This window comes from Pyrgilauda ruficollis, unplaced genomic scaffold, assembly GCF_017590135.1.
Source record: "Pyrgilauda ruficollis isolate IOZ18807 unplaced genomic scaffold, ASM1759013v1 scaffold4, whole genome shotgun sequence".
NCBI lineage: Eukaryota > Metazoa > Chordata > Aves > Passeriformes > Passeridae > Pyrgilauda > Pyrgilauda ruficollis.
In genome coordinates, this window is record NW_024525489.1 from 22,453,794 (window position 1) to 22,477,505 (window position 23,712).

A 23,712-nucleotide genomic window follows, 5' to 3' on the forward strand; every position below is an offset into this window, starting at 1 on the left:
TCTTGGGATGGGAAATTCAATTTTTTTTCTCTGACTAGTTTTAGGAATCTTACTGACACTTCACACATGCCTAGAAGGAGTGACTGCTTCGTCAGCCATATAGAGGGACAATTGATAAAAAAAAGAACCTCTATTTGGGGCTACTTCCTAAGTGGAAATAGGTGACATTCTCATGCCTGGGGCAACCTTGAATTACTAGTTTTGAAGTTAAAGATCTGGAGGTATAAATGGGTTTCTCTCCAGTAAAGAAAAGTAGAATCCCAAAACCCCAGCAAATGTGCTCCCAGCCCAGGTCAAGTGCTGGGAACAATTCCATTGCTGCACTAAGAGATGCAACCTAATCAACCACCAAGATACCCTCCTCTCATCCCTAACTAGAGCTCCAGAGCTCAGCAAAGGACCTGCACAACAACAGCACAAGGCTGGTAGAGGCATCTCAGCATCTCTCTTCCTGGAAGAAATTCCTGTATCCGCCAAGCAAGCAGAATCTGTCTGTTTTGGAAAACAACGGATATATCAAACATTCTGGCAAAGCCCAGGAGAAATGACAGTTCAATGATGTTGAAAAGAAAATTATCAGAGAGAGATTAATTTGTCTGACAGTATGTCTTTATGCTCTCCACTGAGGAAGAACAAGAGTCCTTTCATGCATATTGAATTTACTTCTGGTGTGAGTCAACCTCTGTCAGTAGGCCTGTAAGTGCTGTCAGTTTAGGAAAATGGGTGATCGCTGCTACCTGGCACCTGCCCCCTGCACACCTCGGAGCACCAGAGCTTTCCAGCCACTGCTTCTGCCACCAGCAATCCTCATTTTACACCATGGCTTGGGGCACAGCATTCCAACATCTCCTGCACTATCCACCAAAACATTTGCCCGAGGAGGCAGATGGGAGAGCCAAATGCAGGGCTGCAGGCCGTGGAAAGCCCAGAGTCTGGGTTTGGAGATGAAGAGAGGTAAGGGAGCAAAGGGTGCCTGTTAACAGGAGTGGCAATCCCAATCCATTTCTCACATGACTTTGCAGGTGAAGTACCCAGCACTGCCAGCTGCCTGGGGCCATCTCTCTCTGCAGGACACAGCAAGACTTGACGATGTTTTGCCACAGCCAGCCCTTGACTGCTGTGGTGTCGCAGCTTGTGCAGAGGCAATAATCCCTGAACAGCAGAATGATGCTGCAGAACAATGTTCTACTCAGACTGTCTCCAGAAGATGTGCACCACACACTCACCATCCATTCTCCTTTCAAGACATCCATCCATGGGCTAAAAGCTCAGATACAAAGCAATGCCCAGAAGTTTCAGGTCCTTTTTTCTGATAAGATGTCAAACACAAATGACAGTGGTAAGGATTTTGCCTTATGCTCCTGCTGTTCTGCACACCATTCTGGCAGCCCAAAGGTGGCAGCAACCCAACCCAACTCATGGGTTATTTCTTTCCTGCGAGTAGGCAATGACACATGAAGCAGCAGGAAGAGGGTTGTCACTTCCCAGCTGTGTCAAGCTGGGGACAAGGAGAGTCACTGGGGGACTGGCGTGTCCCAGTATGCCTGGGCAGCAGGAGTGCCTCTTGGGAGGCTGCAGCAGCTGGCATCCCAAAGAGCAATCCCACTGCACCCCTCTGCTGGCCTGCAGATCCTGGTGCCCAGTGCAGCAGCAACAGCTCCCATTTGCTCAGGCCAGTGAAGATCACTTCTTCCATCACAGGGTTTTCCTTTGCCAGCCTCTTTGTTGAGAGGGCAAACTGTATAAGCAGTAAAACTGAGCAACTAAATGTGAGCCTGTTGTTTATTTAAAGCATTGCCCAAACTACTTATTTTCCCTAGCATGAATCTTGGTACTGCTGGAATGAGTTGAGCAAATTATCCCAGCCAAAAGATGAACCAGAAGCTGTCACAAGAGCAGGCATGAAAAGTTTGGCTAAAGTATAAGGAACCAAGCAAAGAGGGTCTGGCACCTGGCAGCTGCAATAACTGTAGATGCCCTTCAGCTTGCTTGACCCACTACATCAGTCCATGCTGACCTCACTGCTCACCACAAAATCGAGATGCATTCCTCAGCCCATGGCAGCATCACCTCAGTGAGACTAAAATAAAACCCACTGAAAGGTTTTATATAATACCAAGGCTACAAGATCTCTAATGTAGTTTTCTTATTGGAGCAAGAGCCAAGCACAGCTTAAATTCATTAGCTAATGGCCTGTGACAATGAAGGACAAAGACAATTATTATGCACATTTCCAAGCTGATTGTTTCTGTGTGAAGAAAATGCAGCAAATTATTGTTCTCCTATATTAACGTACCATAAAGGATTACTATCACATCTATTTCAAAAAATCCCTATCCCTTTCAAAATGCAGATGAGTGCCACATAAATTTGATTTTTATAGATGAAAGCTTGGTGGAAAAGTCAAGATTTTATTAGGGCTATGGACAATCACATTACATTTTATATGATATGACAACTTCACTATTGAATCAGGAAATTGATCTCAGGACATTTTTTCTACTGAAGGCTTACCAATTCCCTGAGTATCTCTCATGTATCTCAAACACTTATCCTTGGATATAACAGTCAGAGACATTCTTAATAGCTGCTTGTATTTATGGAAAAGTCAGAAAAGAAATACAACATCACATCACAGACTCGTAGAATAATTGAGGTTGGAAAAGACCTCCAAGATCATCAAGTTCAACCTTTGACCAATCACCACTTTGTCAGGCAGACCACAGCACTGAGTGCCACGTCTGCTCACTGGTTACTGTGTTCAACAAGGCACTTACCGCTGGTCATAGAAGGAGATCAGGCTGGTCAGGCAGGACCTGCCTTTCCTAAAACCCATCCTGGCTGTCCTTGATCCCTGGCTGTCCTGTGTGTCCCTGTGATCACACTGAAGATCTGCTCCATTACCTTCCCAGGCACTGAGGTCAGGCTGACAGGCCTGGAGCTCCCCAGATCCTCCTTCCAACCCCTCCTGTGGATGGGTGTCACACTGACCAACCTCCAGTCACCTGGGACCTCTGTGGTCAGCCAGGACTGATGGTGAATGATGGGGAGTGCCCTGGTGAACCCTTCCAGCAGCCCCCTCAGTACCTTCAGGTGAATCCCATTCTGCCCAATGACTTGTGAGCATCTAAGTGGCACAGCAGGTTACTATCCACCTACCTATATTACAGGGTTTTTTTTCTGTTCCCAGCCCCTGTCTACCAGCTCAGGGGGCTGATTTTATTAGGATAGCCAGTCTGTCCTAATGTGGAAAGGGTAAATCATTTCACCACTTACAGAAAAATGTATGGTAGATCACACTCCACATTCCTTGTAATTTTTTAATGCCAACAAGCAAAGAAAGCACTGAGGAGAGGATGTGTCACCTCAGTCTGCCAACTGCTGTAAATTCAGAGGAAGCTGTAGCAGCGTGGGGGTTTAGATGGTGGTTGCTGCTACCTATTTCCCAAAAAAGAATCTCCTGTGGAAAAGCCACTTGGGTAAGCATTCAGGAAGGCAGTGAAGTCCACACTCACCGTGGCAAGCTCAGCGAAGAGAGGCAGAAGGGCCTTTTCTATGGTCAGTTCCAGCGAGGCTTCTTTGAGCACGCTGAAGGGGAACCAGAGACAAAAGGCAGAGCATGTGCTCTGCACAAGGTTAAGCAGGGAGGGCACGGGGGCAGTACCCAGGGCAGGGCAAAGGGCATCGGCTTTCAGGGAAGAAGAGGCTGGTCACCAGGGGTACCACAACCAGTGAGGAAGCAGGGAAAGTTGAGACATGTGGGGAAAGGAACTGGGATGGATCCCGGTTCAGTAAAAGTCCGTGAGGAAAGACCTTTCTGCCCGCCCAGTGGGGGGAACTCTATGATAAGTCTCTCCAAGGGAGGGCTCTGGGGATTTCTCTGAGGGGGAAGGAATCAGAGGATTCAGAGGAAGCTGGACCCAGCCAGATCCCCCACGGTTCCAGGGGCCTGTTCTGTACTCATGTACATGTGGAGCAGTTTGGTAGCCCTGGCAAGAGGCTGCTGTCCTGCACTGTGTCAGGAAGGGAAGGACTGATCCCATCATCCACCAGCAGCGATGGCTTCATTTCTCACTGTCATTTTCAGTGACAATTTGAAGCTGTGACTGCTTCCTCATCCCTTGGTGAGGAAGGGTGCTGGATAACTTATGTCAAAAGACACTTCTCCCAGCATTCAAGTAAATCACCCACAACCTTAGTAACACCAAGCAAACTTTGCAGAGGAGCACAAGAGGCCTGGGTTCAGGCACAGCATTTTCTGAAGTCACATATTCTGGTAAGCATCCCCCCATTGTTCTCAGGGACCATGCAGGACTACTCAGAAGCCCTCCTGGGGAAGCAATCCATCCTCCTTCCCCTCTGTACTCACTCCTAGAGTGTCACTCAGGGTGTCCCAGTCACTCTGGATTTAACAAGTCATTCACACAGGGCTTGACAAAACCCCAGACTTACTTACCCTCTAGTGATAAGTGTGAGCAGGAGACCTCCTACAGCAAGGGCTTCGTAATCCATCCTGAAATGAAAAAAGCTGCAGGGGAATTCTGGTGTCTCAGCATGGCCTGGGATCTGCCATTACAGCTAGTCCACGGGCTTTGAGGTGTGCACTGCAAGACTTTACCCTCTTGTGCCCCCCCAGTTCCACAACCCCACCTTTGTACGTTTTCCCTTTGCAGCTGACACTTGCAATATAAGCCACTGAGGCTGTAATAAAATGCTCAATACTAAAAATATATATGGAGTGTTACAGATTATGAAATTCAATGTCATTTTTTTAGATGTCATAAAAACATTATCAGATTCCCAGTAGCCCCCAGAGAGATTCAGGAATATGTTTATCCACTGAAATGTCAAAATCATAAAGTGTCTGCTTTTGCACTATTTATTTTTTGTGGTGGTGAAGTAGTTATTACATGACATTTCATAAATACAGTGACTCAGAAATAATTAGTGTGCTGAATAACAAGCTTTCCACTCTAATACAGCACCATATATTTTAAACCCCCAATTTTCTTGAGGCACTCACACAGTCTAGCTTAAATATTACAAATAAAAGTGAACTCGGGGCGGGGGGGGGGGGGGGGAAGAACAATTCTGCTGCTGAGTTTTAGTTTCTTTCCCTTTCAAGGGAGGTGTACTGATAGTCACGACAGCAGGGTTAGGCAATGAGCAGCAGTAACTGTGTTTCCCAAAGGGCAGGGACAAAAGAGGCAGCATGTCTCACTGTTATGACACAAGGCAGAGGTTCCAAGAGAGTATCACATTAGCAAGATTAAAATTAACAAAAACGCTGAACAAAACCCTTCCTTGAAGGAAGAAGATGATTTTAAATTGCTTGTAATTAATACAGGAGAAACAACACTGCACACAGCCCTGCTCTAGCCAAGAAGTCTTCCAGATTTTCACTGCTCAGTTTGTAATACTTTTTTTTTTTTTTTTAAACACACAGTGGATTTTATTGCCTTTTTTAGCTATTAATATGCAACCAATTATAAATTGTGAGTTGCAGCACTGGATAATTTCCCTTCAAGAATGCTAAGCAGATTCTGTGCTGTATCAGGCCATGTGACAGCACAGCAACTACCATCCTCTCTGACTTTTTTTTAGCAGCAATTCCTAAACACATGCTCAGCAGGAAAACTGGAGCAAGCCCCATCTTAGGACCTTCTTGTGATACTGGTTTTTTAACTTGCTGGATATTCTGCCTAAAAATAAAAGGAAAATTTGGGATTTAACTCAAGTTCTCAGGAGTAGAGATTCAGATGAACAATAGGCAATAACAGCAGTATTTATTACAGCTTGGAGGTACTTGTCTTATTTTCTCTCACTGCTGGCAGTGCTGCTGTGCTGGCACCACATTCAAAGCTTCTTCTTGAGGCCTGTCAGAGGAGAGAGGGCAAATTTGAGGTGCAAGGTTAGAAAAATAGAAGGAAAACAGAGAAGGCAGTGTGAACTTTGATTTCCTGCAGACACAATGCACCTCACAGTGAGGAGCCATTGACAGGTCCCAGGATGAGCTGAGCTGGAAGGGACCCACAGGGTCCAGCTCCCAACCCTGCACGGCACCAAACCCAACAGCACCCACTTGCTGCAGGTTTTGGCTGCACAAAAGTCCCCTCTTCCCCTTTTTTTGTTTTTCCTGGGATAAAGTACTTGCAATAAAACCATCCTCCCACTGAGTGAAGGTATGATTATTGATAGTTATTGGTACCATTGCATTAATGACAGTAGTTGGGCCAGGATGAAGCTCAAGGCAGCTGGCTGAGTCTACACCAAGCCCAAGCAGCAGGAGCTGTTCCTGAATTTGAACAAGAGCATGGAACCAGTGAACACACTACTCACAGAAGGAACTATGCATGAGGGTGCACATTAAGTGTCACTGTTTATGCATGCTTTACACCTCTTTTCTGTTAAAAATCCCTTCGCTCTGTGGAAAAAATAGTTCTTTACACTGAAATGGGAAAAGTGCTGAGGTCAGGCAGTACTTTATATTGTCTTACCATAACCACAGGATTATGGTAAATCACAGGATTATTTGGTAGGTGTCAGAACTGGGTTTTGGCTGAGGCAATTTAATGCATAGGGACCCTACATGGTAATATGAGCTCAGACATAAAACACAGAGCTGGGGCCAGAGCTGTGATATCTTATTGTCTTTGTCTAGAAACTGCAGTCAGCATTTGTAATCCTTCACAGGGAGTTTCAAAACAGCTCCAATGTTTGCGAGACCTAAGGCCGAATTTGTGTGCTGCAGTGTCAGGAGAACTGAGGACACTCCAGGGGTTTTGCTGCTGTGCTGCTTTGTGGTTTCCCAGCAAGATGTTGGCGTGTCCTTCCATACTGGCCTGCTCAGCTCCAGAGATCCTTTCCCTCTCAACACCTTCACATCACCTTTCAATCAATAACTATTAAAAGAACTTCCATAAGTGTTTGCAGTTCATCACAGTCTACATTTAAAGATAAATTCACAGTATGGAAAAAAAATACACTTAAGTATAAAATATCCAGATTAATTAATGGTCCTTGTTTGTTCTTTCTGTTTTATCCTTCACTCTCTCCACCATTCATCAGAGGTCCAAACTTGTGCAAATGAACTTCTGAATGTGTGACAACACATTCATCTAAGAAACCTAATTCAGAAGCAATTATTTTTCTTACTTTTCTTTATTCTTTTCCTTCTCAGTGTCCAAGAATGTTCATGGGAGCTTGCTAAGGAACCATTTTGATTTGCCTGTTTGTGTAAAAATAATCCATGTTTCCTTGACATGTTGAGAATACAACATGCCAGGAATAACTTGCATACTTTGGGAGGTCTTTCTGCTTGTGAAAGTCCAGCGTGCTACTGGCTTTATCAGGAGGTCTAAAACATGCTTGTGGAACTTGAAAAAGGTCTTTCCAATGACTAATGCAGTCCATTTGTATGGATAGCTCATTAAATTAGCAGAAATGCTAAGTCTTACAAGAAGCAATTGCTTTCTTATGCAAAACACGAAATGTGCTCATCCGGAAAAGGAAATTTCACATCTCCTAGCTAATAGTGAAATAACAGACCATCACAAACTCCTTCCAGACTCTTCTTATTTGGACACATTCCACATCTTTTTCCCAGCCAGCATAAGCCTCTGGGAGGCCCTATCTGCACTGACATCTCTGCAGTTCCAGCCCCAGCCAGCCTGGATAGCGAAGCAGAAGCAAGCTGAGGGTAACAGCATTTATCTTCAGAATATATGGCAATATGTGTCAAAGAAGAATATCCTGGTGCCATGATGTGAAGGGCTGCCGTGTCCATAGGGCTGAAAGGGTTTTATGTAGCTTTTTTTTTTTTTTTTTTTTTGGTAGCATCTCTAGGTCAAAATGTTGTAACTGTAATGGTTACATGTGGGGAGATCTTAAGGAGTTAGAAGGTTTCCCTTGCAACCAGCTCTTTAAAGAGTTTACCTATGATGCATGAAAAGGTCATGAAAGTTAGGGATGTTGCATTTTTATTAAGGAATTTATCTTGTAGGCAGCCTGCTCTCATTTGGTTAATCTCCCAGTGAATATCAGAAAATATAATATGTTGGAGAAACACATGGAAGCCTTGGGATCCCATGTGCTGCATGGTCACTTTTGCTTACACGTGTCCTTCTCAGCAAAGGAGTGACAGCACTTGTTAAAAGCATTTGTGGATGGACTGAGGGCAACCTGGGAGCTGCACAGGCCCCATTGCTCACCCTGTGCCTGACCTTCCCCATGCAGCAAAAGCCCTGCTGGTATTTCTGCCCAGACACTTCTGTGGGCACAGAGGCAGAGATGGTGCTTGCAGTCACACCTACTTACAATTTTGTGCTGTGTGAAAATGAGTGTTCCTCGCTCTTCTAGTTTTCAGCTGAGCAGATCTTGAATTTGATTGCATCCTAAGACACATCTGGTTGTAGCACTGCAGACAGGGTCCTTGAAAAACCACAAAGAAAAGGTGTTTAGGTTAAGAACACTCTTGTGATTAAAAAAATATTGAAAGTCCTCAAGTGTTTGTTTAAAGAAAATAATTTTCATTAAAATGCTGGCACAATTTCAAGCAATTTGATTTTAATTTTGAAGTGTTGAAAATGCCCTCAGATAATTTTTGCAGCATTCCAGGACCCAGAAGTGATCGTAGAAAGCAAGTCACTTAAGAAATCAACTGCAGAACTAAAATTCATTTCCTGTTTTCTAAGAAAACAAAAAAGGGCCCAAGGCTGTTAAGTCTTTCTGAGAAAGATCTTCTCACAAGCACTTTTCAAGCAGGCAAGCATGGTTTGCCTTTTTTCCCCTAAACAAAACAGAGTTTGCACATTCAGAAAGCTTCCAAGAACCACACAAGACATATGAATACAAACAATTTACTGGACTTTGGTACCAAGTGCACTATTTAAGCATGGCTCAGTTGGACCTCAAAGCAGTCTAAAGTCATTGCCTTATTATTTTAAAGATGCTCAGTGATGCATATTTTACAACACTTGTGCTCTGATTTCATCAAAGCAGCAGTCTGATCATTTCATATTAGGATTTCATCTAGATTTACTAAAGTTTCATTGACCTTGGGTGGAGTCAGCTCTTTCTTCAAAAAAACCAAGTGAAATTGTGTCTCCAGCTCACCTCAGAGGAGTGAACACCCCCAGGCAGGCAGGTTCTTTCACTGAGGTTTTGCTACCAGCACCACTTGTGACAAGACGTGCCTCCATCCAGCAAGGAGATGTTGCAACTTGCTGCAAGCACAGCTGTTGCCTCATTTTGGTTTCAAGGAAGCAGATTCTGTAAAACATTCTGCTAGGAAAGTTGGTTTCCATTTAGAAAGGACGAAAAATATTGAAAAGGAAAACAAGAAAGAAAAAGAAGACAAATATGCCTCTGAGCAGGCTTTTGAATGCTCTCATTTGTTAACTAATACAGATAACAGGCCTGAATGACAACAAGCTTCCCATCAAGAGCATCCCAAACAAAAACTTCAACAGAACTTTTCTATCTCATAGAGCCACAAAAGCTTCACAAATTTTTTTATTTTTGTTTTCCACAGTTGTTTTTTATTTTTTTTTTTACTAGCAATTATATGCCTCAGGTGCTTGATGCTTACCCTGGGATACCAAAAAGTTTTTTTGTGGGAGAGAGTTTTTTACAAATTAGGCCCTTTTAGTTCTATTGATAAGAGTCACATAAAAATTTATATCCACAAAATGTCTATTTAGAAAAGGAAGTCAACAATTTTTATTTTTTAATGTCACTACCATTCTCTAGATTTACTGTCTACCCCATTTTTTCAGTAGTCCATAGTAGTTTTTTCTGGGTTTACTATAATCCTCACATTATCAACATCCTCTTCATCAGCATATTTACATGAAAGCAGGTAAGAAATTGGAGAGAAGTTAGTTCACTGTTGAATCACTTGATGTAAATTATTCAGGGTGTTAATCCTGATGCATGTGGGCTAGGAAGAGGGAAGAGAGGACTGCTTTATTGGGTTTGGTAGTTTTTTCCTCAACTGTGCTTCACACATGTGGTAAGGCAAGGGCAATAAATCAGAACAAAGGCAATAAAGGACGAAGGCTTATGGGAACATGTTTTAGAAGAGAAACTTGGCTCACCACTAAAGCAGCATTGCCTTATAACGGATGTTTAAAATTCAGATGTGGAAAGAGACTGACAAAATTATATAAAAACAAGAGACTTGCAGGTCTGTGCAGCTTTTGACCAGCACTGCAAGCCAGTCCATCTTTGGCAGCCCCTCCTGGGCCTGGACAGGCAGGTCCCTGCTCCAAGCCAGCAGGACTGCAGCACTGTGGCAGCACAGCTCATCCCAAAGCAATATTGTTACACTTTAGGTTCAGACAAAGCATTAAAGAATTCAGCCCAACCCAGGCAGCTGACACATTGTTTTCCAGGACCAGAGCTCTCTCCAGCTGCTGTTGACATACCTACTGCAAACCCATGTCAGCCAGAACATGCTGCTGGAGGAGTCATTTGCCATCCCATACAGGGATCTGTACAACCCTCACACTGCAGTGGCAGGGCAGCAGCTTCACACAGCCAGGAGCACTCTGCTGAGACTCTGCTCCCAGCCTTGGGCAGGCAGAAACTGCTCAACAAAAGTAAGAACTACTTTGAAGCAGATTTGCCAAGGTGTTTAGAAACCTAGACATGAAGAGAGGTGCCCCATGAGGTTTCCCAAATGGGAATTTTCCTCCTCTCTCCCTCCAATCCCCCAGAGACCTTAGTGTATTTGGTTTGCATGGCAAGGTGCTGATAGGATGGGGGTCTGCAGGGGTGGTTTCTGCAGGAAGCTGCTGGAAGCTTCCCCCACATCCAACAGGGCCAATGCCAGCCAACTCCATAAGAGACCTGCTGCTGGCCAAAGCTGGGACAATCGAGAGTGACAGTAATGCCTCTGTGGCAGCATTTGTGAGAAGGAAGAAGACTAGCTACTGGGCAGACATAACTGCAGCCAGAGAAGAGGAGAGTGAGAGGAACAGCTCTGCAGACACCAAGCTCAGTGGAGAAGGAGGAGGTGCTCAATCCACCACACTTTTGAAAGGCCAAGAAGTGCCTCTCTGCATGTTTGAGCACCCAAATACCTCTGCAGAGAGTTTTACATTTCATGACCCTTCCCCTCCTCCTGTGGGCTGCCCATGGGACTCCCAGCCAGGCTGGTGGCCAAGGTCAGCACTGGACTGACCAGTGCTAAGGGCAGTAAAGCAATCTGGGCTGCTGGCAGGACACAAGAAATCCCAAGAGGGTGACAGGGCTCCTGTTTGTCTGTCCTGTGCTTGTTAACCTCTGAGGGTAAATGGTCTCTATTTCACTTAATGCAATAGCTTTGCTGCCAGTCTTCTGCCAATACACTTTAGACCAAGTAGTCTAACACTAAATGTATCCTACATACACTTTGTTGTCATATTAGTCTGCCTTTCCAAATTTCCCTCTTTTTTCATGCTTTATCCATTCCAAGCTTAAATAAAAGCAAAGCCCAGAGTCCAAGAATTGAGCGGTGACTAAGGTGGGGGCTGTGAAAAGGAATAGAGAGGGAACAGAGCTATAAATGGAATCAGGGAAGCATGGCTTGGGCTGATTAATGAGCTTACATCTGTGATGAGTGCTTACTATAAACAGCAGGTAGAGAAGCAAAGTCAGCAGCAGAAAGTGCTCAGGAGCACAGGAGGTGAAGCCATGGTCCCCCATATCAGCAGGGACCCTCCTCAGTGGGGCTTTGGGTGGGGTGCACAGCAGCATTCATAGAACCACTGGGGAACAGCATGCATCCTTGTGGGAACCTGTGAGAAAAGGGGGATTTAAAAAAAAATACAATTCCATTACTAGTGGCAAAACAGCAAAGCCCTGGCTAAAGGTGCAGCTAGAAAGTGCCTGTGCTTTTACCCTCCTTCCCCGGGACTTTCCTCTAGCAGTGGGCATCCCTGGTGCCCACACTGCCTGCCAGGTCTGCAGTTGCCTGGCACACAGGGCAGCCCCAGTGGGGTAGAAAAAGAAGGACTTTGGAATGATCAGGGAAAATGCAGTGCTGTTTGGAGCAGCTGTCCTGCAGTATTCAACAGGATCCCAGCATCATCATTCCTAAGGATAAACATGCAAATGGAGCCCCTGAAATCCTCTTGCTGGTTTAAAAACAGAAAAACACAAGCAAAGCAAAAGTTTCAATGGAAAACAAAACCAAAATACTCCCCCCACAAAAATTGATGCTTTTTGATATTATATTGCAATGAAAACTGAAACTTCCTCCTTGTTCTCTGTACCATGATCCATTGATCCATCCCTCTGAGGAAAGCTCAGACTACTGTCAAGTTGTGAGAAAATGGAGAATAGGCAAAATTAGAATTCCAGAAGTGGATAGTTATGGATAAACTCAATGCAGACTTTTTTAATAAATAAACTGGCCAAGACTGAATTATTGTTAAAACAAAATATCAGTTTTAAACAGTGAAAATAGAAGATGTATAAACCAAGCTACTCAGAGTCTTCAAAGAAAACTACTGGGTTACTCAACACATTGAGCTCTGTGAATAACTCCAGCCCACTCCAGCTTGATTTTCCCTTGCTCCAGAGCAGAAAAGTTTCCAGTGCTTGCAGCAACCAACTCAGCTCACTTTGTTCTTGCTGGGCAGTTTTTGCAGCAGTGCAGAGCAGATGCAATGGGGGTCAGGATCTGACCCCCCACATGCATAGTTTTAAAGATTATCATTCAGCAGAAGCCACTGTGAGGAAGAAAAAATGCTAAGCCCAGAGCCTGAGTTATTTCTCTGACCCAGAATGCTAACAAACATAATATTTCATTTGGCTGGTTATACAAAACATGTGGTAAAGCCTCCATTTTTGGGGAAGATTTGTCCTGCAGCACAAAAAGGAAAGAAAAATAACTGAACTTTATTCTGCCTGTCTCTGCAATGCTCATCCCTGCAGCCACACAAGCTGCTCTCACCTGAATTTTAATTCTGGATACATATGATAAATTTATTTACTCTGCAGAAATACCAACAAGGTCCAATCAAAGATTAACATCAAGATCTGCTGGCTGGGTGCAAACAGAAAAGCATCCCCATGAAAAGTTTATACTCCAAACAAAATGGGAAGGTTCAAGATGATCAGTTATTTAAAAGGACATGAAAACTAGCGAGTTCAGGACAGATTTGAACAGCAAAACACATTCCCCAGTGTGTTCAGCATCAGCAAGAAAATTTTTCAGTGCTCAGGTGTCTTAGACCTGAGTACAAGGCTGAGAGACCAGCCTACAGGAGCTTTTGGGGCTTTGTATTTAAAGTTCCAGTTCCAATTCTGACCTAGCATCAGGCCCCAAATACGGTCTTTCCCCTGTAATCAAACAAACAAACACACAAAAACCCAAACAAACCCAACAAAAAGGACCAATTACTCATTTATCTCCTAGAAACCTTTCACTTGTCAGTGAACTCCACCAGCATTTGAAGGGGAGCCAAGGGGTGAGAGACATTACAATGCACAGGAGGAGCACAAGAGGGTTGTTTGCTGTTTTCCCCATCCTGACAGCTGTTCCTAATGTACCCAGCCCTCTACTAAACCTTTCTTAAGGATGTTGTACAAAGGGAAGGGTCCCTATCCCAGCAGGGCTAGGAGGGTTTTAAGCTGCCAGCCAGCTGGGTGAGTGTGAGTCCACTGCAGCTACAGGAGGGGAGGCTCAGGCTCCCATCCTTCCCTCAGGAAGGCTGATGCTGTGCCAGCACACACAAAGGGTGCACACACATGTGTTCTGCACTGGCTCAGCTCCAGGGATGCTTCTTTCCAGCTGAGGAGCTGTATCAAGCACAGTAGGAGATAACCTTTCCCTCTGTTCCTGCAGACAAAATGGCACATTAAAGATGTTTCTAAACACCTCTAAGCAGGTGGAGGGTTATAAAGTTGGGGCAGTCATAGCTATTGCCCTACTTCCTTCATCAGGTGCAAATCCTTCAGCTATTCCCTAAAGCCTCTCCTCAACTGAGCCACCACAGAACCTATAACTCACCTCCTTTTCCTCTGGAGACTGACCAGCTGCCCCCCAGGCTCCCTTTATCCACCAGTGAGAGACAAGCCCTCTGTTTGGGACACCTGTGCCCTGCAGTCAGCACAGCACATTCTCAGTGGGTTTGCTGATCAGGACATCAGCGATGCCCCCTGAGCTGTGACTCAGCTGCGAGCCCGCTGCCACTCAGCAGCTGGCACTTGGCACTGGGGCTGTGTGACTCAGGCTGGCAGGAGCCTTTGGAGATGCCTTCCCCTGATTTATATCTGCAAGGGATCCTTTGTGTTCAGACCCTATTGTTGGCATGCCAGCCTCACTGTAAAAATCTGGAGTTAATAAACTCCACTCTCTGAGCCCAGCAGCTCTCTCCAGGACGCAGCTTTGTAGGGCTGGCAGTGCTCGCTCCTGCTCCATCAGCCAGCACGGCTGCTGATGCCTTTCCCCTTGCAAAAATCCTGTGATTTCACACATGGGCAACCCCAGGGAAACCCCAGGCTCACAGTGCCTGGTAGTCTGTCTCCATCTTGCTCCATTTCTTTATTCCTTTTGGTGTGGAGTTTGGAGCCCTACCCCTAACTGCAAGAAGCCTCTTGGCACCAGCAATTCGGGCTCCCCCCAGAGAAATCAGAAAATTTCAAAAAATAAAAAAATATAAAGACAAAAGATGGATGTGTGAGTTCATTTATGGAGTTGTATAAATAATGGGACCTATAAATAACGGGACCATCTCTACCTCTCTCCAAGACCGGTGACATTTTACAGAGGGCAAAGGGACTCACACATGGCACTGCAGCCTTTCTTCCATGGCAGATTTGTGGCTTGTTTGTGGCTTACCAGTCAAAAAGGGTGGAAGCAACTTTCACTTCTCAGCGATCCCATGGGACAGGTGCGCTCTGGAGCTGGCTACATTCCAGCAGAGTGATTCACTTACTTTAAGCCACATTTTTGGTTAGTATAAGCTGGACCAACATCAGTGGAGCTACACCAGCCCAAGCATACAGCTCCACATTCTCAGGGAAGGGAGCTCACTTCTGGAAGGTCTTGAGCAGCTCCTTGGTGCTGCAGGCTGGATGCCCCTACAGACAATAAGCCCTGCCTAGGAGGATGTGGGAAGGCTCTTTTGCTTTGTGTTACTCTGGAGAAGAAATGAGGCAGTTCTCCTCACAGTGAATGACAATGGGAAAACAAGAGGAAACATCCGGCAAACAAAATAAAACACTTTAGAACTGAAACTGGGAGCTGAGGCTGGAAGAGAGCTGGAACAGACTCCAGAGAGCCCCTGGTGCACAGGGAACAGCAGGATCAGACTGTGACACCCATCACCCCCATGGGACAGACACAGGGTGTCAACAGCTTTTCATAGGAAGAACTGAAAGGATTAAAGCACTTCCTTTCAGACACCCAGAGGAAAATGGGCAAACACAGGACAGCCGTGTGTGACTATAATTAACACTTCAGTGATGGTCCTGTGCAGGGCACTCGAGGTGAAGGGATGTGTTCAGCCCCTGCCCTGTTCATGCCAAGCTAACCAAGGCTAAGCAGGGCTTACAGCCATGCTCTTTCTCCAGCCCTTTTTGGAGATTTGCTCCTCAGCAAATCCCTATTCCAAAAACTGACAAAAATCTACACATTGAGAAGCTTGGAAATCGGTGTGAGAATTAGGCAGAGCCACAGAGCCATGCTGTACATTAAATATTGTGATTGTCTGCAGGAACATTCACACAGGGATAAGCAGCACTCTTTGCAAAACAGGGTTCAGCAGAAGTAACCCCTACTTAGAGCAGGACAGCATTAACCACAGAGATTAAAGGCTGCTGCTGTTACAATAAAACACAGGCAAGTACCATAGGCACCTTATGAAAGATTTTGGCAGAATTTGGGCACCCTGGTTGGAAACTGCGATCTGGGAGCTCCATATTCCCACTCTGCTGCTGCCTAGCCCTGGAGGTGCCTGAACTTGCCCGCTGACTCCTGTTTTGAGTCACTGGACACTCTGAAGCTGCTTCCAGGTGTGCTCAGAGCTGCTCCCATCCAAACATCTCCCTCCAGCTCTCAGGTGAGCACTGCCGTGCTCTGGCAGCAGGGTGGGCAGTGCTGTCCCCATCCCCAGCAGGAACCAGCCAGGGAGCTGCAGCAGGAGCACCACAGTCCCCCAGGCAATCCCTTTTGCTGCAGCAGCAGGAGAGGCTGGGCTGTCCCTGGGAACACCCCTGTGCTGCCCCCAGCAGCTCCCATCCTCTCTGCAGCCCATCCTGTGGGGCACCAGGAGCTCCCCAACAGCCCCTGCAGCGTCCCAGCCATGAGCACAGACAGCAGGAGCTGCGTTTCCCTCCTTCACAGGGATGCTACAGCATCCTGGATGACAGCAATGAGCTGCAGCCTCTTCCCTACCCTGCAAAGATGCCAGGGTAACACAGGCTGGGGTTGACTCTGGCTTTTGTAACTTTTTCAGTATTAACCCACGCTCGAGACAGAGCTTTTTTCGATAAATTGCACAGGCATTTCTCCTCCTGTCCTGTTAACAGCTTGGTTTCAGAGAAAGCACAGTAAGTGCCTGTGGTAAGTAAGTGCTGAAGCCCAGCTCCCCCCACACTGTCAGCCTCTGCAGTTTTCCCTGGCCTAGGGCTTATCTACCCACTTCCAAAAGTCTTAATCTGACAACTAATGATGCATTAATCACTGTCAGACCACGATCTTTTGTTTCTGCTTCTCTGCAGGCATCTGTCAGGATCACAAAGGATTAATTACTGCACTAGCCTGGGTACAGAAGCTCAGCCCCTCTGCAGACACTCCTCGATGTTTTGTGATTCCTTCAGCAACCACTTCACCTGTCCTTCCCCTCCTTCACTCACCACTCACATTTCTAGTCCTGGATATCGGCTCTCTCTTGTGAAAGCAGGGGTCCTTTTTCAACCTCACAAGCAGCACTAAAAGAGAGGATCACCAAAATTCTTCCCTGCAGCATTGTCCCTGTTTGAGATCCTGGTTTCCAATTCATTTAACCATGAAAGGTGCCTACTCTCTCCTTCATATCCATTTTTATGTGGTTCACCTCTAACCTTCCATCCACACAGGACTCTAGAGCATGCAGTATTCAGGAGTTTGAAGAATCTGCTCAAAATGAAGTGACCTTCCTTGCAAAGCCTGTGGGATGGTGACCAAACATCAGAGCAATCTTTGGGAGGCATCCAAGCTCCACCTCAGCAGACAAACCAGCTGCATCACTTCTGCAAAAGAGCCTGACAGACTGAAATATACTTTTACATCTCAAGAGCCTGGGCCCAGCTGTCCACAGGAAGTGACACCCCCATGGGATGCAGGGACATCAAGGGTTCATCTCCACATGGAAGCTGTGAGGGTTTATGGACGCTGGTGCAGCACTAAGAGCCTCTGGAGCTGGTACAGTTTGACAAAGTAAAGCTGTTGTACACACAGAGGCACAGCTACTTCCAAAGGCAAAAGGAATTAAGCTATACCTATCTAAAATAAATTTCGAAAATTATAGCTTTTTCTCAAATACAAACTACTTCCATGGGTGTTGGACCTGTATATCCTGAGGCTTCTCTGCAGCAGCAGCCAGGAATGTGCATTTGGCCACCCTTCACTGCTGAGCACTGCCTGAGGAAGCCTTTGCTCTCCCTTCCATGGGAGTTTCTGTGCATGATTCAGCAGCCATCTATGAAAAGCAATTCAGAAGATGAATGAGTTCACTATGACAGAGGGGAGGAACACAAGAGAGCATCTCTCTGGGTGCATGGGGGATTTCAGCAGGTGCTTGGATCACACAGAACTCTCCATTTCACAAACATATCCCAGGTGCTGGAGATGGTTCAGTTGTTTTCCTCTCTACAGTAAAGGCCTGAGAAGCACAAATAGACAAAACCAAGCAGGAAACAAAATCAAGTACTTGTATATGATGCAGTAGCTTCTTTCCAATAATCTTGGAGTGTGTAGGCTTTACAGAAGGAAAATACTTGGCACACCAGCACAGCATCATCATGCTGCCCGTGATAGAACAGATGGTGGAAGTGTAACCTGACACAAGAGTACCTTTTCCTGTTGGGAGATTTAGATTACAGCTCCTTCCCAGAGATAAATCTAAAGCAAGAAGGTTTCTTTCTCCCAAAACTGGAATTCTCTGAGTGTTACACTGCTGGAGATTTAAATGTTTTATTTATACTGGGAAATTTCCTCCTGTAAAGAAACTCCAGAGGTTCCTGTAGCCCCAGCATTGCAATGGATCCCCATCTGCTGGAACACTGCTGGAATCAAATATTTCTCCAGCCAGGGCTTCCTCACCTGCTGTGCTGCTCAGGAACCTCTGAGAACACAGCTGAGTTTTCTTAGAGCCTCACTCCTCTCATACATCTCTGAATTTTGATGGACTCGAGTGGTTCCAGCTGCCAGCTGACACTGCAGAAAGGACAGAGCCAGACCAACCCACACTTGTCCCTCCCCACCAGCAGGTCTATTTGTGGCCCTGGGCAGTGCCAGAAATAAACTGCTTTCCTTGGAGAGACCCACAGCCATGTGCTGGGCTCTCCACAGAGGGCACAGCAGCCTAAAGAAACCCATTTTAGCTCTGGTTTCAAAGTGCTCACCAAAGGGTTTTAGAAGGCTGGAAGTGCCCCTGGGAGGCATGGTGAGGTGGGAAAAGGAGGAAGGTAAAAATTAAATTTGTGTCCCCTCCTCATCCTTGGAAAGCAGTCCTTCAGGGTGTGCCAGCTCCCTCTCATCTCTTCTCTTCTAGCTGGAAGATCCCAGCCTCACAAGTGCAGTGCTGAGTCTATTTTAAATGACTCATTAATGTTTGCACACAAATGCCAGATGCTTTCTTTTTAAATAAACAAACAAATAGCAACCTCAAACACCCTCTGAGAGATGGAACATTTTTTTTCCTACAGTGAAGGCCACAAGTAGTTGCTTGTTCAGGACAGTGGAAGAAGGTTCCTCAAAATCCCACTTTATAAGCATTTCTCCTCCCTTCCTCAGCCCTTCCCCTGCCACACAGGTGGGGACTTTGGGGAGGGATGGAGGTTATTTCCTCCTACAGCACTGAGGAGGAGAGGATTTTGGAGGACAAGAGCTGAACACAGATGATGGGTTCATTGGAAATTAATCCCTGTGGTTTCCCAGTCCTGCCAGTCCTCAACTTTGCTACACTTCCCATGTTCTTTATACCACGAAAATGGCAGTGTTACCCCAGAGATAAACAGTGGAGGCAGAATCGGCAGATTGACAGAGTTTGGAGGCAAAAAACTCAGATTCAAAATTGCAGGAAAGGTGATACCAGGGGGAATTGGTCTCTCTCTGCTTGCTCCACAAGTTTTTACTCCCATGTGCCAGCTGTTAGTGAAGGAAATGCCCACTGCTCCATGGACACACAGCATTCTTCTTGCAGGGATCTGTTCACACACACTGAACTAAACCCACACCAGCAATTGCTATAAAATTTTAAATAAAGAAAAGGGAAATGTATATTCCTTTTATGTCCTGTGCAAAGGCACTGGCTACTGAAGGCAAGAGGGATTCAGGTGAGCACTCCACGAGATGTGACTGGAATATGTTTCCTCTGAAGTGCTATAATCAGAGTAGTAATGTATTCCCTTTTTTTCCCCTAAGACTGGGAAAGCACATTTTAGTGCCTGCCACAAGACTGTCAGGATCAGCATTTCAAGTAGCAATTCAGCCTTTATCAACATTCAACAGCATTGTAAGTCAGGAATAATTAATGTTACATTAACATAGAGTTATCAGGAAAGGTAAGACTGTAAGTATTCAACATCAGATCCATTTAGTATTTCCTGCAATAATGCCATCAGCAGGAAGTATTTACCATAAATGTTAGCTTCAGGGGGATGTTCCAGGGAAGGCAGGAGCAGTTCAGGTGTGGCACTCCTGTACCTGCCACCTCCCAGCTCTTCACAGCTCTTCAGTGCACTCCTCAGAGCATCATCCTGCAAAGCTTATTCATGTGTCAAAGCAAAAAGAAATATTGCTGTAAAAACCACACACACTTTGCTATGATATCTCCAAGATGAATATAGGGTTAAACTAAGATAGACAGACAGATAGATATCTAGATCTATCTAGAGATAGATCATACATACAGTCCATAGAGAAATGACAGATGAGAGTCATAGAATGATAGATACAGAGCCATATTTTGTATTTATGCAGACATTTATATGTGAAAGGATACATAAAATCATATTCATACATCCACCCACTACAACAGGGAAATACATTGTGGCTCTTACAGAAACTGTTTCTTGACTTTTCAGTGGATACATCAGACAGTGTAGTGTGTACCGTGCTTAACCCCAATAAGATACATATATTCATATAAAAATACATCCATTTATATAAATCCAGTCCAAGATTTTTTCTCATAACAGAGGAAGACAGCTAATTGCCTTAAAATCTGGAAAAATTGTCTTTCAGGACAGTCAAGGGGCCTGATTCCTGCATTTCTGTTCCCTCCATCTCCAGGGCTATTCCAGTACAGCCAAAAGGAAAGGCAGCCTGAATGGGGGGTTTGGCTAAGGAGGGTTGCACTAAATGTTTAGTGGGACTTTCAAACATGCCAAAGCTGCTACCTTTCATTGACCAGGAGCAAGGTGGCCAGGCATGCTGAAAGTCTCTGTACTTTAAGGCTCACTTGTAACAGCATGGGACATGTGACAGAGTGCCTAGAGTAAGAATCACACTGAATTTCAGTGGAACTGGGATACCTGGATCCAGGAAGTTCCAGCAAACCTCTGCATCACCAAGCACTCCCCATGCTGAGGGCTGGAGCACCTGTCCTGGGCTCTGTCCTGCCCCAGCCTGGTTGGTCCCTGAGCTCACTTGAGTCACAGAATGGTTTGGGTTGGAAGGGACCTTAAAGCTCACCCAGTTCCAACCCCGTCCCACAGGCAGGGACACCTCCCACTCAGCCAGGTGGCTAAAGCCCCATTCCAACTGTCCTTGAACAGTTCCAGGGATGGGGAATCCACAGCTTCTCTGGGCAAGCTGTTCCAGTGCCTCACCGCCCTCTGAGTAAGGAATTTCCCTCTAATATCTGACCTAACCCCGCCCTCTGCCAGTTTAAAGCCATTCTCTCCTATCACCCTTGTCAAAAGTCCTCTCCAGCTCTCTTGCCCCAGCTGCCATGCACAGGGGTACAAAGAACAGGGAACAAGAAACATGGAAGAAACCTTTGTTCTGCAAGATAAGCCCCAAAACCCAGATCCTGCATCATCAATCACAGAGCTGGTGTCAGCAGTGTGCAGAGGAGTAGGTGAGGGATCAAGACTGACTCAGGAGAGAAGACACCTCTAACCAAAAGCCTTAAGCAGCGCTGAGGGCATCTACTATACTCTCCTTGCTATCTATGGGGTTTCAAATGCATCAAACTTGTCTTGAACAAACACCAGATCTTTCTTTAAAACACAGAAAAGCTTTCCCTATGAGTAAAATAATGTTAACAATCTGCTGCTTGGAGTTATGTCTAGATAGGCACAACACAGTGCCTCTTTCTGGCGCCTGTAAAGGAGTTTGATGGCCCCAGAGACATTTCTGTGTGAGATTGTCTCCTCAGTGCAGGGATGGGAGTAAGGCAAGCCAGCCTGTTGCAGTTTAGGATGCCACATTCCCACTGCATCCCAGTCCCACAACTTCTTAGTCAGTGCCATGCTTGTTTGACTGTGTACAGACCAAACGCTATAGAAAAATGTAAATATTTTTATGGCCTGGCTTGCTTAAAAGCCTATGTTAAGGGGAAAGGAATGCTGTGCACACACACAGCAGAACAAATTTAATGAAAACCAGAACCCAGAGGTATTCTGTAACCCAGAGATGGAGTGCTTTGCATTGCTAAAGGGTGATCATTTGGTACATCACAAAGACAGCGTGAAAGTCGAGATAACACAATTAATAATGAACTCTCCAACACAAAGCACCGTCACCATCACCATGACCTCACTCTCCTCACGGACAGAATACAGAGCTCTTCACTCATCTCCTCTTGCTTCTGAGAAATGGGCCAAGTGCCCAGTTCTCTCTGTACTGCTGCACAGTTTTGGTAGTGACAGAGCAGGGGAAGGACAAAGGGCAGTAACAACCAAAAAAAAACATCTTTAGTGAAATAAGGTCAATGAAAGTCCTGAGCTGAGGCTGTGACCACTGAGCGTTTCCAGGAACTGCAGGTCACACCTCTCCCAGCACAACTCCTAACAAAGACCCTTCCCAGTGGGCAGTGCAGCCCCCAGCTGAGAGCCTCCAAGGTGACAGAAAAGTCACTGCTTGCTGTAAACACAGCAAGATCTTGCATCTCTCCAGCAGCAAGATCACAGGCAGGCAGCACCACCAGCTGCTGATAAAAACCTCCAAGGCAGCCCAGCACCACCAGCTGCTGATAAAAACCTCCAAACCTGCCTCACTCTGCTCTGGTTTTAAATGTGACGTTCGCATCAGCTCTGAAAGTTGGAACTTAATTACAACTTGATGCTGCACCTCCTTGTCTTCTCAGATGTTCCCACCACAGCTGGGCACAGCCTCTGGCATGGGGAATCACCCATTCAACCCCTGTGGGTACATCCAGGAGCAGTGTACACTGGGATGCAGCTTCAGTGTGCCAAGAAAGCCATGCAAGGCATGCAAAGCTTTGGAAGAGAGCCCAGATATAACACCAAATAAGACGTAAGAGAGGTAAGCCCCACACAAAGCTTGGCAGAATCCTAATGCACCTAATTTCTTTAGATACATTTATTTAATTATATCTTTTCATATCATCAGTGCTTACAAAGTTCAAGTTTAACCTGGGGGAAAAAGGAAAGACTTAGGAGGATGGATTAAAGCCCATCTAAAATATTAAAGCCATTTTTACAGCTAAACATTAAAACTATTTCAAATTGTTCCCTCAAATATAAATACTACAATTATGTTAAATGTAAGGGCTATTTCTCCCTTCGTCTTGCCTGCATTCTTGAAAGAAAAAAATCAAGTAGACAGAATTTTGGTGGGCCAGGATGAAAGCACAAACATCTTGAGATCCATGACAGCTTAATTTAAATTGCAGAGTGCAGGATCTCTGTCCACAGGGTGACAGCAGCCCAGCTGCTATCTCAACATCTCCAGCTTTCAGTTCACAAATGCCACTGGAGCAGATCCTCAGGACATTTTCCCTTTGCCTCTGGGTCTCACAGTGATTTGTTACTCCCTGACAAACAGCCCCATCCTTCAAAGCTGGGAGACAGCCCCTCTGACCCCTCCAGGTGCCCTGCTGCCTCCTCCCCTCGCTCCCCCTCTGCTCCCCTGCACCCGGACCCTGCCCTGCCCGGGGGGAGCTGATCCTCTCCCCTGCCCTGCCATCAGCAGCCTCTGCTCACTGAGCAGGGATCTGAATATTTGCTGGCTCCTGGATGCTCTTGGGGCCTCCTCCCATGCCTCTGAATTCACAAAGGCTTCCAAGAGCTGAATGCAGCTGCAGCCATCAGCCAGCAAGCTGCCAGGCTCATGGTCATGTTGGTGCCCAGCTGGGGGCTCCTCCTTTGGGACCTTTCTGTGGCCTCAGTCCCCTTTTCTTGCCCTTTCTGGCTTCGGTTACAGCCACATGAGAACAATGGACCCTGTGTGCACCTTCCCCACTTGGTGCACAGGCTTGTAAAACACTTTTAATTTGTGATTTACAAGGATTCTGTTTTGGGCTGAAATGGTTCCCCTGAGGAGCTGAG

The 23,712-nt window shown here is 45.8% G+C and overlaps 1 long non-coding RNA gene across 2 annotated transcripts in view; it reads right to left on the bottom strand.

The window, feature by feature from the left end:
- Positions 1-5,085: 5,085 nt before the first annotated feature.
- LOC121358698 overlaps positions 5,086-23,712 on the bottom strand; it is a 36,668-nt gene continuing 18,041 nt past the window's right edge. Inside the window, exons 2-6 of one of the 2 annotated variants that reach the window (XR_005955932.1) lie at positions 19,833-19,961; positions 11,611-11,780; positions 9,115-9,282; positions 8,317-8,430; positions 5,086-5,876 (exon numbers count right to left, since the gene is read on the bottom strand). This is a non-coding gene — a long non-coding RNA (uncharacterized LOC121358698). Of the gene's footprint in view, positions 5,877-8,316; positions 8,431-9,114; positions 9,283-11,610; positions 11,781-13,999; positions 14,126-19,832; positions 19,962-23,712 lie in introns of those variants that run through there. The other variant, XR_005955933.1, reaches the window with a different exon arrangement.